Below are 11,802 nucleotides of genomic sequence, written 5' to 3' on the forward strand. Positions count from 1 at the left end.
ACAATCTCTCGTTCGATGATCCTCATCGCATATATGACACCCTGCAGGGGGTTTCCTTTGCCCAGAAGGGTTTGCAGAAGGTTTTTCAGGAGATGACTCATCCTGCTTCTTTTTTCTCCCTTTCTTTTTCTTCTTGTCTCCTCGTTGCTTCAGTTGTTTGCTTTTGTCGGTCGACATGGAATTCACCTCTGAGGCAGGAAGTTCCTCATTTGCATTTTGACTAGAAATCTTACGGGCCTTTTTAGATGTAGCCTTTGTCGATTTCGTGTCTGCTGCGCCAATCACGCCATCGCCGACGTGAGAGTCATTGTTTGATTTAGGAGGAGGAGGGACTGAGAATTCCGGTCTAGGAGCGTCAGGTATTTTATCGTAGAGCGTGCCAGACTGAGTATAAATCAAGTCCAAATATTGTGCACGAGCGATAACCTGCTCTTCGGTGACGACCCCCCCTTTTGCCACATCTTCTGTGATGGAAGGCAATAATGACTTAATAAACCATTCAGCCAAAAGCTGATCAGGAACATACGTTTTTACCATTCTACGACGACGTCGCCACTCATGTATATGATCAGATATGTGAGTGGCCGTTGTTTGTTTGAAATTGGTAAGAAGTTCCGTTCCTGTTTCGTACCTTATCGGTAACTGAAAATGGGTTAAAAAGGTTGTGGCTAGGGTACTGAAGTTGTCAAATGAAGCTCTGGGCAATTCGATATACCATTTTGCTGCCAGACCAGTTAACGTCCTCTGAAAAAGGCGAAGCCTAATTGAATCATCGTTTAGGGTGTTTGATGAACACCACAGATGAAAGGTCATCACATGATTCGACGGATCTTCACCCGGATTTCCATTAAATTTAGGAATGTCTGATGGAAGTTTATGCGGAATCGCTGGCCACCAAGGGGCATAAGCAATTGGATCATTCGTCAGCCGGTTTAGATCTAGTAATTCTAGAGTTGCTACAAATGGCAATTGTTGATTCAGGTTAGGCGAAGCATACCCAGGATAAGATGGAATCGCCTGAGCAGTGGGTCTTTGCATACCAGCATAATGTATTTGATGCTGGCAACTTTGACAAGATTGATGGGCATAACCATTATAATATGGTTGTTGATAACCGCTTTGGAAATGCGGTTGCCCATTACTTACAAAGACTTGTTGCTCAAGTCCTTGATATGTTGCTGGAATGGCGGTTGTTGAGATTGAACTAGCCATGGTTGTTGGACCATTTGCTGATGCCCAATACTGGATGATTGACCAAGATGAGAAGTCATAGTACTTGTTTGAGCCTGAGTCGCTCCAGATAAGGAGTCACTAACCTGAGGTTGTGATTGAGTCGTCGAGACAAGAGGCTGTTGTATTGCAACCTGAGAAACTTGGGGTTGACATACAATAGGTAGCGCTTGTACTTGCGACGCAGTCACCACAGCAGGTATAGTGGGAATATTCGACACAGGGTGGACTGGTTGCATTGAATATACAACCCTTGGTTGTTGAGGCAGTATTGGTACCCAACCGCTGGATGTAATTCCAGTTTGACCTGAACTTTGTTGTAAACTCCCATATGGTTGTTCTCCGGGAGGGAACAATGAAAAGGCATACTGCCCTCCATATGGTGGCAATCCAGTACTTAAAGGGTAAATTGGCCTTTGAAGACACATTGGATCAATTTGTTGAGTTTCAACATAAGAAATACCAGATGATAATCCGGATGAAGAAATAGGAACAGACCATGTCGTCGAAACAGTCCCTGATTGGACTCCGGCTTGTTGTTGATAACTTGCCGAGACAGATGGTATACCAGCGAACATTGTTGGAGTAGCAGCAGGAGGTTCTGCTGCTGCTGTGTCGGATGACACAGTCCTAGATGTCGACGGTTGTTCAGACATATCTAGTCTATCCAAAAGATTTTCTAGCGATTTCGATTGACTTTCTTCCATGATCGCGGATTACTCGATCAACTAAAAATCAAGGGGAAATATGTTTCCGAACTAGATGAATTTTAGACGCTTTGACACAACTTGTTTTTTCAATTTTTAAGAGTCGAGAAAAAACAAAAGATGACTCTGGTCGCCTTCGATTTTTAATGAGCCTGAAGTGACAAGTGCTCAGATGGACCTTTTCCGTTAAGGAGTCTGAAAAGGAATGAAAGGGACTACTCTGGAGATCTAGGTAGAGGGAGTACCAAACCAATCGCAAAATTGCAGTATACTTTTTACGGTACGGCAGTCAATCTTCTCGAATGCTGTGTTCAGTGCATTGCGATCGATAGGGTGGCAGACACAGCTTCCTAAGGATAAAGGATTTAAGCCTATAGGGGTCTCCCAAAATATACTCGACGGTACGTGGGAGCACAAGTCCGTACTGGCACTTATCGTCTCAAGGTTGAGGAATCACCCAACCATCAGTGAGGACAACAGTTACCAGGCTTTACGACGCTGGAATACGTCTCTAGCCTAGACCTCTAAATGTTGTGTGTTAAGTTCCAAAACATTGTTAGATTCATTGAATTTATTTTAAGTTGATCTTGCTTATGAAGTTTTCCTTTTGGGTTCACCACGAGATGTAGATGTAATTCCTAAAATGCAATCTAAAGATGATAAACAAACTCTTATCTCTTTTGTGCAATGAAAATCCTAGCTACTAGAGGAAAAGAAAGACACAATCTTTTCACAAAGAGCAAAGAGCACACTGTAAATGCACTTTCCTAAATCAAGCCAAACAGACTGTCTATATGCAAATTCACATGCATGTATTTGTTTTCGACTTTCTTAGTATTGATGCTAAAAAGAAAGTTGATGCACAAATCTGAATTCCTTTTCAAGCGACAAACATAAACAAGCTTCTTTTTGAAATCAAAAATAGAGATGATTACGACACCTTACGATTTTGAAATGAATACTCGTTTTTGACACTAGAAAATCACAAATCCAGACCAAAAGCAATAGTAACAGGATAATCAACCATCAACAGCAATCAAACTCTTTCCAATGATTGAAATCGACACTTACGACAGATTCAAATCAAAGGACGACAGTACGATTACGCTACTTTTGCTAAGGAGAACTGTAAATGACTCAACAAACACACAAAAACATCTACAGTTCTTTTGTACAAAGGAGGCGGAATAACAGCAAGGAAAAGGGGTTTCAAACAGACATATACTGATCACAGGCAGCAAAATTCAGAGATAGAACTGGAAAGAATGAAGCACAAGAACCACAGCTGCACAGGGCTAGTCTGATCAGCGCACCTGTAACACAGAGAATCTGAAATGCAGCGCAGGTTTCCCTTTTGGGAAGTGCGCTAAAATTCAGGATCTCTTAACAGTACCTGCGCTGGGCCAGAAACGAGAATCTGTCCGGGTTCCGGGTCACAGTTTGCAGTTCAGTCTTTGGTTTTTGGCTGAGTAAAAGCAATCAGTAATTCAACAATCAGGGGTAGATCTAAGGAGGATCTAAGAGCTATCACAAGGGCAATCAGATAGTTCGTGAATCAGCTGTTTAAATCATAAACAGATCCAGTGAATGGATTAAAGCAGCAGATGTCTACTTTGCATTTGTTATGGCAAATGCAGTTCGAATGCTACTTATAAGTTTATGAAAGTTCAAACAACAAAGAATGATAAACAAACAAACTAATTAGAACCCCAGTGGAGTCGCCATTTTGTTACAGGGAAAAGTGTCTATTTAGAACTGCTCTATCCCACTAAGGTGTGACAGCTGCCTTAGAAACAAACAGAGAAAAACTACTTTTGTATTTCCTTTATGAACTATAGATAGAGAGGAATAGAAAGAACCAACCTGTGTCTTGCGCTAATCCTTTGATCCAATCCCTCTCTTCCCTCTCTTCTTTGACAGTCTCCAGCTACCTGCTCCCTTACTTGCCCAGCTTCACAAAGTACCTGTAAGATCACAGAAGAAGAACACTATACAAAGACATGGATCTATATTCATAAACAACTTAGGATCAGATTTAATTTGACCATACAAATGTAACAAGCATCAATGATACAAAAGCATGGAGGAAAAACTCAAATAGTTTTTATTGATAAATAAGAAAAGATCCAGGAGGAGTTACAACCGGTGGTTCCTGACCCAGCATCAACCTCCCAGCAAAGAAGCCCCTCTTCACCTCAAACAAAGCATAGATCACCCAATACTCTGATGTTTGTCTCAAAAAACCAACAGCAATTCCTTACAATATGCAAAATTCCAGCCTCTGGATCTCTGAGATGAGGGATCCATATATAGATATGTGTAAGGAGGATGAGTCAGCTTGTGATTTGATTAGTGTCTTCTCTCTGTCAGTTCTTGTTTCCACTTGGAGACCGAAGGCCTCTTACTCATCCTTGGTCAAATTCAGTGAGGCAAGTGTCACAGGAGAAGATTCTGGAAGCTTCCATTGTCTCTCCACCTCGCGGAATGACACTGCCATTTGTCATTTCTCACCCATCGCACCCCACAGAAGGGACTTTTGAAATGAAACGCACCCTCAAAGTGTATTTAGGTGCAATGCAACGCACCTAGCCAATGGAGCAGCTGAAATGATCATGTTTTGACTTATTCTGAGCAGTTTCTGGTGGAGAACTTCTGGGAGAAGCTGTAATTTGTTGACCTTGTTCCTTTAGGGGTTAGAACAACACTTTTAGGGACTTAGGAGTCCTTGGTTTATGGACATTTCATGCTTGGAGTTGTAGGGCACAAAAATGTCTATAACAATAGGGAGTGAAAAAAGGAGGAAAAATCAACACACACATGTCACATAAAGAGAGAGCGAGAGTGGTGGGAGATATAGGGGAGAGAAGAGATGAAGAGAGGGAAGGCAAGAGGGAGTGGTGGGAAGAGAGAGAGAGAGAGAGAGAGAGAGAGAGAGAGAGAGAGAGGGACACAATGAGAGAGAGAGAGGGGGACACAATGAGAGAGAGGAAGGGGGAAGGAGGAGAGAGGTAAAGAGAAATATAATGTGGGGACTGAGAGAGCAAGAGAGAGGTAAAGGGAAATATAATGTGGGGAGTGACAGAGGGAGAGAGAAAGAGAAGAAGATTGGTAGTCATGGAAGGAAGGAGGAAAATATTGAGTAAGGGAGATGCAAGAAGGTTTAGAGAGGCAATGAGAGAGTAGGGAAAAGGAAAAGAGACGGATGGAAAGAGAGAGGGGTGTTGAGAATCTAGGGGAAACAACACAGAATGATTTCTCTTGTGTTGATAACTCTTTGTGGTTTATTTTTACTTCACTTAATTAGCTTCTTCTTTCACTAGTTATTATTAGTATTTTTCTTCAGCAAACAAATTTCAATATGTAAATATAAATAAGACAAAGGACAAAAGATATAAGCAATCAACCAGGGATAAAACCTCTCCAATCTGAGATGAAAAACCACAAGAGTTCTTCTTCTTATAGAATCTTCAATTGATGAATCCCAAGACCTAGACCCTTAGACTAAAAATATCTCCAAGACCAAGTCAAAGCTTCTTCTTGATGAACTTCTCTTCCTTCAAGTCAATGATGGTCAAACTTGTTCCACTGCTTCAGATTTCGGCCCTGGCTCAGAATTTTGGCTTGCTGTTGGAGACCTGTAATTTCGGCTTATTCTACAAAAACCCTAAATCACGCATGTGGCTTGAAATTAGAAAAAAATTCCTTCTTCAACTTGACTTGACTTGAATTTCTTTCTTTGACAATTCGACTTTCTAGACCTAGACCTCATTTTGTTGCATGAACCCCACATGCCAGCTTACATGTGCCCCACGATCTAAGATCACCTAAACCATATTCCAAGCTCATTTTCTCACAGTTTCTAAGCAGTTTTGGAATCATATGAAGCAACTTTGTCACAGGGTAAAAGGTTGCAGAGTCCACAATGTCAAAGCTGGAGGAAACCATGGGTATTGGCCTACATAAATACAATGTGACAACGCGTCCATGGCCTTCAGTCAAGCCTCAAGTAGTTGGGTTTTCACACTTTTCCTTAATGACCAGAAACATATGCAAATGGATAATGTATACAGATGTAGATGGATTTATTTCTTCTTCTAAATGGTCATCTCTTCTGCAGAATGACACCCAATACAGAAACATGATTGGATTTAGATCAAAGCCATCCCAGATTGTCGAAAAGGCATCTGATTCCTTAGTCATGGAGACACATAATCTTCATAGCATAGTTGGGCCATTTGGGCAAATCTCCATAAAATGCAAGAACTTTAGACCTTTAGGCCTACAAACGTTGTTAGGTCCCTATACTACTAGTGTAACCCCTTATTGTTATTAGTACAACCCCCTTATTATATTGTTGTGCCCATGTACTCCCCATATTGTTATTATTGTGCCCCATAGAAACCCATTATTGTTATTATTATGCCCTTACATTATTTTTGTTATGTCAGCTCTGATTATTTTATGACCCTTAGACTCATATATATAGAAAGGAGGTCTTGTCATTTGTATCATCCAAGAATTGTTCATTTTTGTAATGTAAAGGAGGTTTCCCCTTGAAAAGGCTTATTTTGAAGGCGTTTATCTATCTTTTCTATATTTTTGTGAGCTGGTTTCATAACATTTGGTATCAAAGCTTTGGATTCTAGGGTTTCGCTGCTCCAAATAGGTCATCATGGAATTTTCGCTATAACATTTTTTCTGTGACATTTTAGAAGCTAAACAGAAAACCCATTTGATAAGAAAACTCGCTGAACCTCGAGTCCATATTTCAGATCTTGTCTCGCTATATTTTCGGAGATATGATCTGAGGAAGTTAGGGTTTTTGCAAGCTCCAGAATTCCATCTCAAACAGGTCATCGTGGAATTTTCGCTATAATTTTTTTTCTACAAAGTTTCAGACTCTGAAATTAAAACCCATTTGAGCCAAAAACTTGGTGAAGCTCGGGCCCAAATTTCAAATCTTGCTTTGTTATATTTTCGTAGATTTAGTCCTAGTTTTAAGTCATGAAACTCTTTTGCTTTATCATCATAGAACCGCTTAGTCAAATATTTGTCCTTAAAATGCTTCTGAAATTTCTCCCATGTGACTTCTTGCTCATTGATTTCTTTGACTGTTTTGATTTCTTCCCACCACAGGGTGGCCTTGCCGTGCAACTGATAAATTGGTAACCTTGCCCTCAAATTGTCATCATATTCATATATTTGGAATTATTTATTCATATTAATTAACTAGGCCTCTGCTGCTTCTTCAGACTCACCATTATTTACCGATGGATTAATCTTTTTGAACTCCCTTGGAGTTCAGTATTTTGCCTTTTTAACCCCTTCTTACTGAGACGTTATTAGATTCTTCTTCATTGCCAGTTTGTCCCCCTTCTGACTCCACACATTCCTCCTGCTGTCTATGTGACTCAGTCCTATTTTCTTTATCTTGACTACAATTTCGATTCCTCTGATTCTGCCTATCTGAAAGACTTTTCATAATCTTTTCTTGCTCCAAATGTAATCTTTCATTATCAGTTCGCAAACTCTGCATCTATGATCGTAGTTGCTGGAATGTTTCTAATAACACAACATTTGTACTCTGATTTTCTTCACCCAGCTGCACCCACACCTCTGGGTTATGTCCAACAGTTCCACTTGAGGGGGTGGATCCTACTCCTTTTCTCATGTTGCATCCACTGCTTCTCTGTGCACCATAATTGTTTTGTTATTCTATGCTCATCCACTCAAGCCTCAGTGTAGTAACCTGAGGGCTCTGATACCAATTGTAACATATAACATTACACTTGACATGTAAACAAAAAAAACTAATAATGACCTATGATAACTTTATATTTACATTATTCGAAACCCCATATCGGTAATAACAGTATTGATGGATACATAATATGAATTAAACACTGAATCAAATATTAATTACGATTTTCGTTTGATTTCATCATACCCATACCTTAGTTGCTACTAGCATAACTCATTAAACCTTAACATATTTTTATGTACACAATTAATTTCCTCGAGGGTGACGACCTCTCATCATTTCATGGACTGTACATGCCTGTATTACATTTAATTTCTACTTTAAATCCCTAGCTGGACCATTGTCTAATGTCGTCAGTTGTTAAGCATTCATCCTTCCAATTGCCATGTGGTTCTCCCAGCATCGTTTGATCTGAGGGGCATGATCTAATGGTTCACCATGTTTTGAGGAGCTATGGCTAACGATCTGGTGACCTGCCTTCCTCATTTGGTCATTTGGCTCGAGTAGGCTCTCAGATGATTCCTTGGCAAAACCCCAACTCCCCTAGGGTTGCGTTCCGCAGCAGGACTATGTTTCTTCAGCCATATTCGACAGATAATTCGACCATCACTTCCAGTTCCACTGCGGTTGCAGTCATACATTCATCACTGTTACCAAATTGCTGCCTTCCAGACACATGTGAGGAGTTATGGTTTACAGTGGCTTAACTTTCACAGTTCAAGTTGAAGTTTCCCTTTGGCCTTATTATGTTTTCTAGGCGATCTGTTAAGGGTTTTCTTCTTGTAGTTAGATATGGGTGCGAAACCCTTTGTTGTAATAAGTTATTTGCCCTTTTTGAAAACTATCTTTCCATTAATTTTCTAATTGAAGGTTTTGGTTATTCAAGGGCTGGTTTGTCCACCCAGTTGTCATAACGACTTAGCCATTCGGTTGTCTCTTAATGGTGGACTCGGTACATATAGACAATTGTATTATGGTTTTTAAATTGCACTTATTTATCAGTATTTGGCAAGTAATTCGAGCTGCTTTATTTCAAATATCAATTTTCTGTAGATTACTTAACAGTTGGACTATTTAATTATGCATGGCTAAAATATACAGTTGCTCGTTCTTTAAACTTTCTACTAAGTACTAGACCGTCTTTTGCCCAGAACGACATTCCTTGGTGTCCAAACAGCACTGGATGAAGAATAAAATCTGGGTTAGACAATCGAAGTTTACACCTACTGCTGAGCGATACTAAATCCCATTCAGGGATTTCTTTGAAGCTCCGACAACGGAACTGAGTCTTTCTGCAATTTGCTTGAGTTTTTTTTCTTATTTCAATTAGCGTAAACTTAACTACAATCCTCTATCCATTCCTGGATTGCATTCTTATTTCCTATTTGCTAACCCTTACCCAGATAATGGAAGGGTTCTTCTTTCAAGAACTGGAAATGTTAACGAACTAGGAGTTTAAATAATTGGTCATTTCCGTCTTTTGATTGAAAGCTTCTGCAGCTATTCGTTTGCTATGAAATTCGATTATGCATAGTTTCTATCAAATCTTTATTTTTTGTTTAGAAATCGTTTTCGGTAAGGAAATGAATTTACACAATCTCTATGCATACGTTATTACAATCTTGATTCACTCGGAAAGTAATCTTTGGTACACCGTTGTTGTACATAATCTTCCTTCCTATCATAACCAAATTTCATTAATTGTATAATCTTTTGTTTACATAGGTTTTGTCTGTGTAGATATATATATATATTCGTTCCTTCTGTCAAGAACAATTACTATAACTAGACTATTTTACATGGTTCTTGCACATATATGCATTCTTGTTCTTTCTGTCATAAAAGAGTTACTGTAACTAACCATTTTTTACACTTTTAGCATATAAATATATTTTCTACAGAATATGATTACTGTAGCTAGATAGTTTAAGTTTATTCTTTCACACATAATTTGTTTATTCTCTATTATCACCTCAATAAAATCTAAGTCATTGCACCATTTGAGGTAAATATGTAGGTTAAGTGGAAATAGAGTAAAAGTAATTCATATGTAGGTTAAGTGGAAATAGAGTAAAAGTAATTCATTGCACCGTTTGAGGTAAATATCTAGGTTAACTGCAAATAGAGTGAAAGTAATTAGATTAAGTGCTAATACTTCAACCACCTAATTCATACCACTATCACATAGTATTAACATGCATGCATTTGTTGCTTATCTGCCATTGGCAGATTGGATATTGCTAGATGAATCCTCTCCACCCTTCCAACACAGTAAATGCAAATAGAGTGAAAGTAATTAGATTAAGTGCTAATACTTCAATGCATGAATTTGTTACTTATTTACACTATCACATAGTATTAACATGCATGAATTTGTTACTTATCTACCATTGGAAGATTAGATATTGCCAGATGAATCCTCTCCACCCTTCCAACAAGAATTTGGTGATTACGTCCAAGATTCTCCCCCCAAGGTCCTCTATATTCTCCAGAACAGATTCTCAAGGCAATAGTTAATTTGTCTGGGCCTCTAAACCCCAAGTTTAGAGTGCAAACACTTTCTTCCACCAGGGAAGATAATTCCAAGAGGTTTTCCCACTCTCATTCATCTCAAGGAATCCTTCTTCCCTTTTTTCGAACCCCCTTCTCCTCCCCTCTCTTCCCTCTTTGATAACTCCTTCCCTTTTTTCGAACCCCCTTCTCCTCCCCTCTCTTCCCTCTTCCCTCTTTGATAACTCCTTCCCTTTTTTCGAACCCCCTTCTCCTCCCCCTCTCTTCCCTCTTTGATAACTGCTCCTAATTGATAACTTCCTGGTGAAAAGTGAGTTACTTCCTTCTCTTTTTCCGAACCCCCTTCTCCTCCCCTCTCTTCCCTCTTGTAAGAGAAAAGAAGGTAAGGGGATAACTGCTCCTAATTGATAACTATCTGGTGAAAAGAGAGTTACTGAGGTTCATCCGTAATTCCTCAGATCTTCCATAGAGACAGTGTTAATTTTTCCATAACTAACTTAATTACCATTTATTATTATTGACATCACAATAACTAATTGTTTATTAGTTTACTCATCCGTAATAGTAAAAATGTCCAAAAAGTAAATTAAAAGTCTGGGGATGTCACATATTATTAATTATAAAAAAAATTAATATAAAGCAAATATTTATGTAACAAGTTTTTTATCTATAGATATTCAATTTTATTTTACCTTGTAGATTCTTAATTTTAAATAGGTTTTGTTACAGTATTATGAGCTAATACCATGGTTTATCAATATCATATACTCAAAAAACCATAACTCATTTCCTAACACTCTTGGCATGAGAGTTTTTTGAATTAATCAATTTAATTAAAAAGGTAAAAAAATACATAATTATTTTGAAGATAAATCTCAATATTTAATTTGTGAATACTACTAGGAATATCCTAAAATATTATATATAAGTTAAATCTCTACCATTTACCTAATAATTATTTATTATAGACTAAAATTATAAAAAAATATTCCAAAATGAACACATATTGATGTAATTAATATTGAAAGTAAAAATAGATTTTATATTTATTAAATTTAAAATTTAAATGTATTAAGTGTTTGACTTTAGTATACCTTTTCAAAAAAGTATTTTGAGGAGTTTTGGAAATTTCAAGTAAAGTAGAAGGGTAATTTAAGTGAAGATTTGTATTAAAATAAATTAATAAAAAATCTTAAAAATTAAAAAAAAAATGATTTTTGTGAATTATATGTTATTAAAAATAAAAATAAAAATATAAACCTTAAAATAATGAAATAATCTTTAAAAATTAAAATTGTGGATTAACAATAGTTTGCATATATATGAAAAATGTTAAAATTGTAAAATTATTTTCATTGAAGTGAAAAATCTAATTTGTATTAAGATAAGAGTAAATCATTAAAATTGAATTGTTGATAAATGTTGATAGACAAAAAATATCAAAATTCTATAATTAACATCAAAACACTTACTCTAGAATACATGTTAAAATTAAAAAATTATAGAAACTAATCAAAGTATAATTACTTTATTATTATTATTATGATTATTATTGAAAAATATTCTGTATAAGTTAAACATATGTATCTTTAA

The sequence above is a fragment of the Pinus tabuliformis genome, chromosome 6 (assembly GCF_031772625.1).
Source record: "Pinus tabuliformis cultivar Carrire ecotype Pingquan chromosome 6, CPIR1, whole genome shotgun sequence".
In the NCBI taxonomy this organism is placed as follows: domain Eukaryota; kingdom Viridiplantae; phylum Streptophyta; class Pinopsida; order Pinales; family Pinaceae; genus Pinus; species Pinus tabuliformis.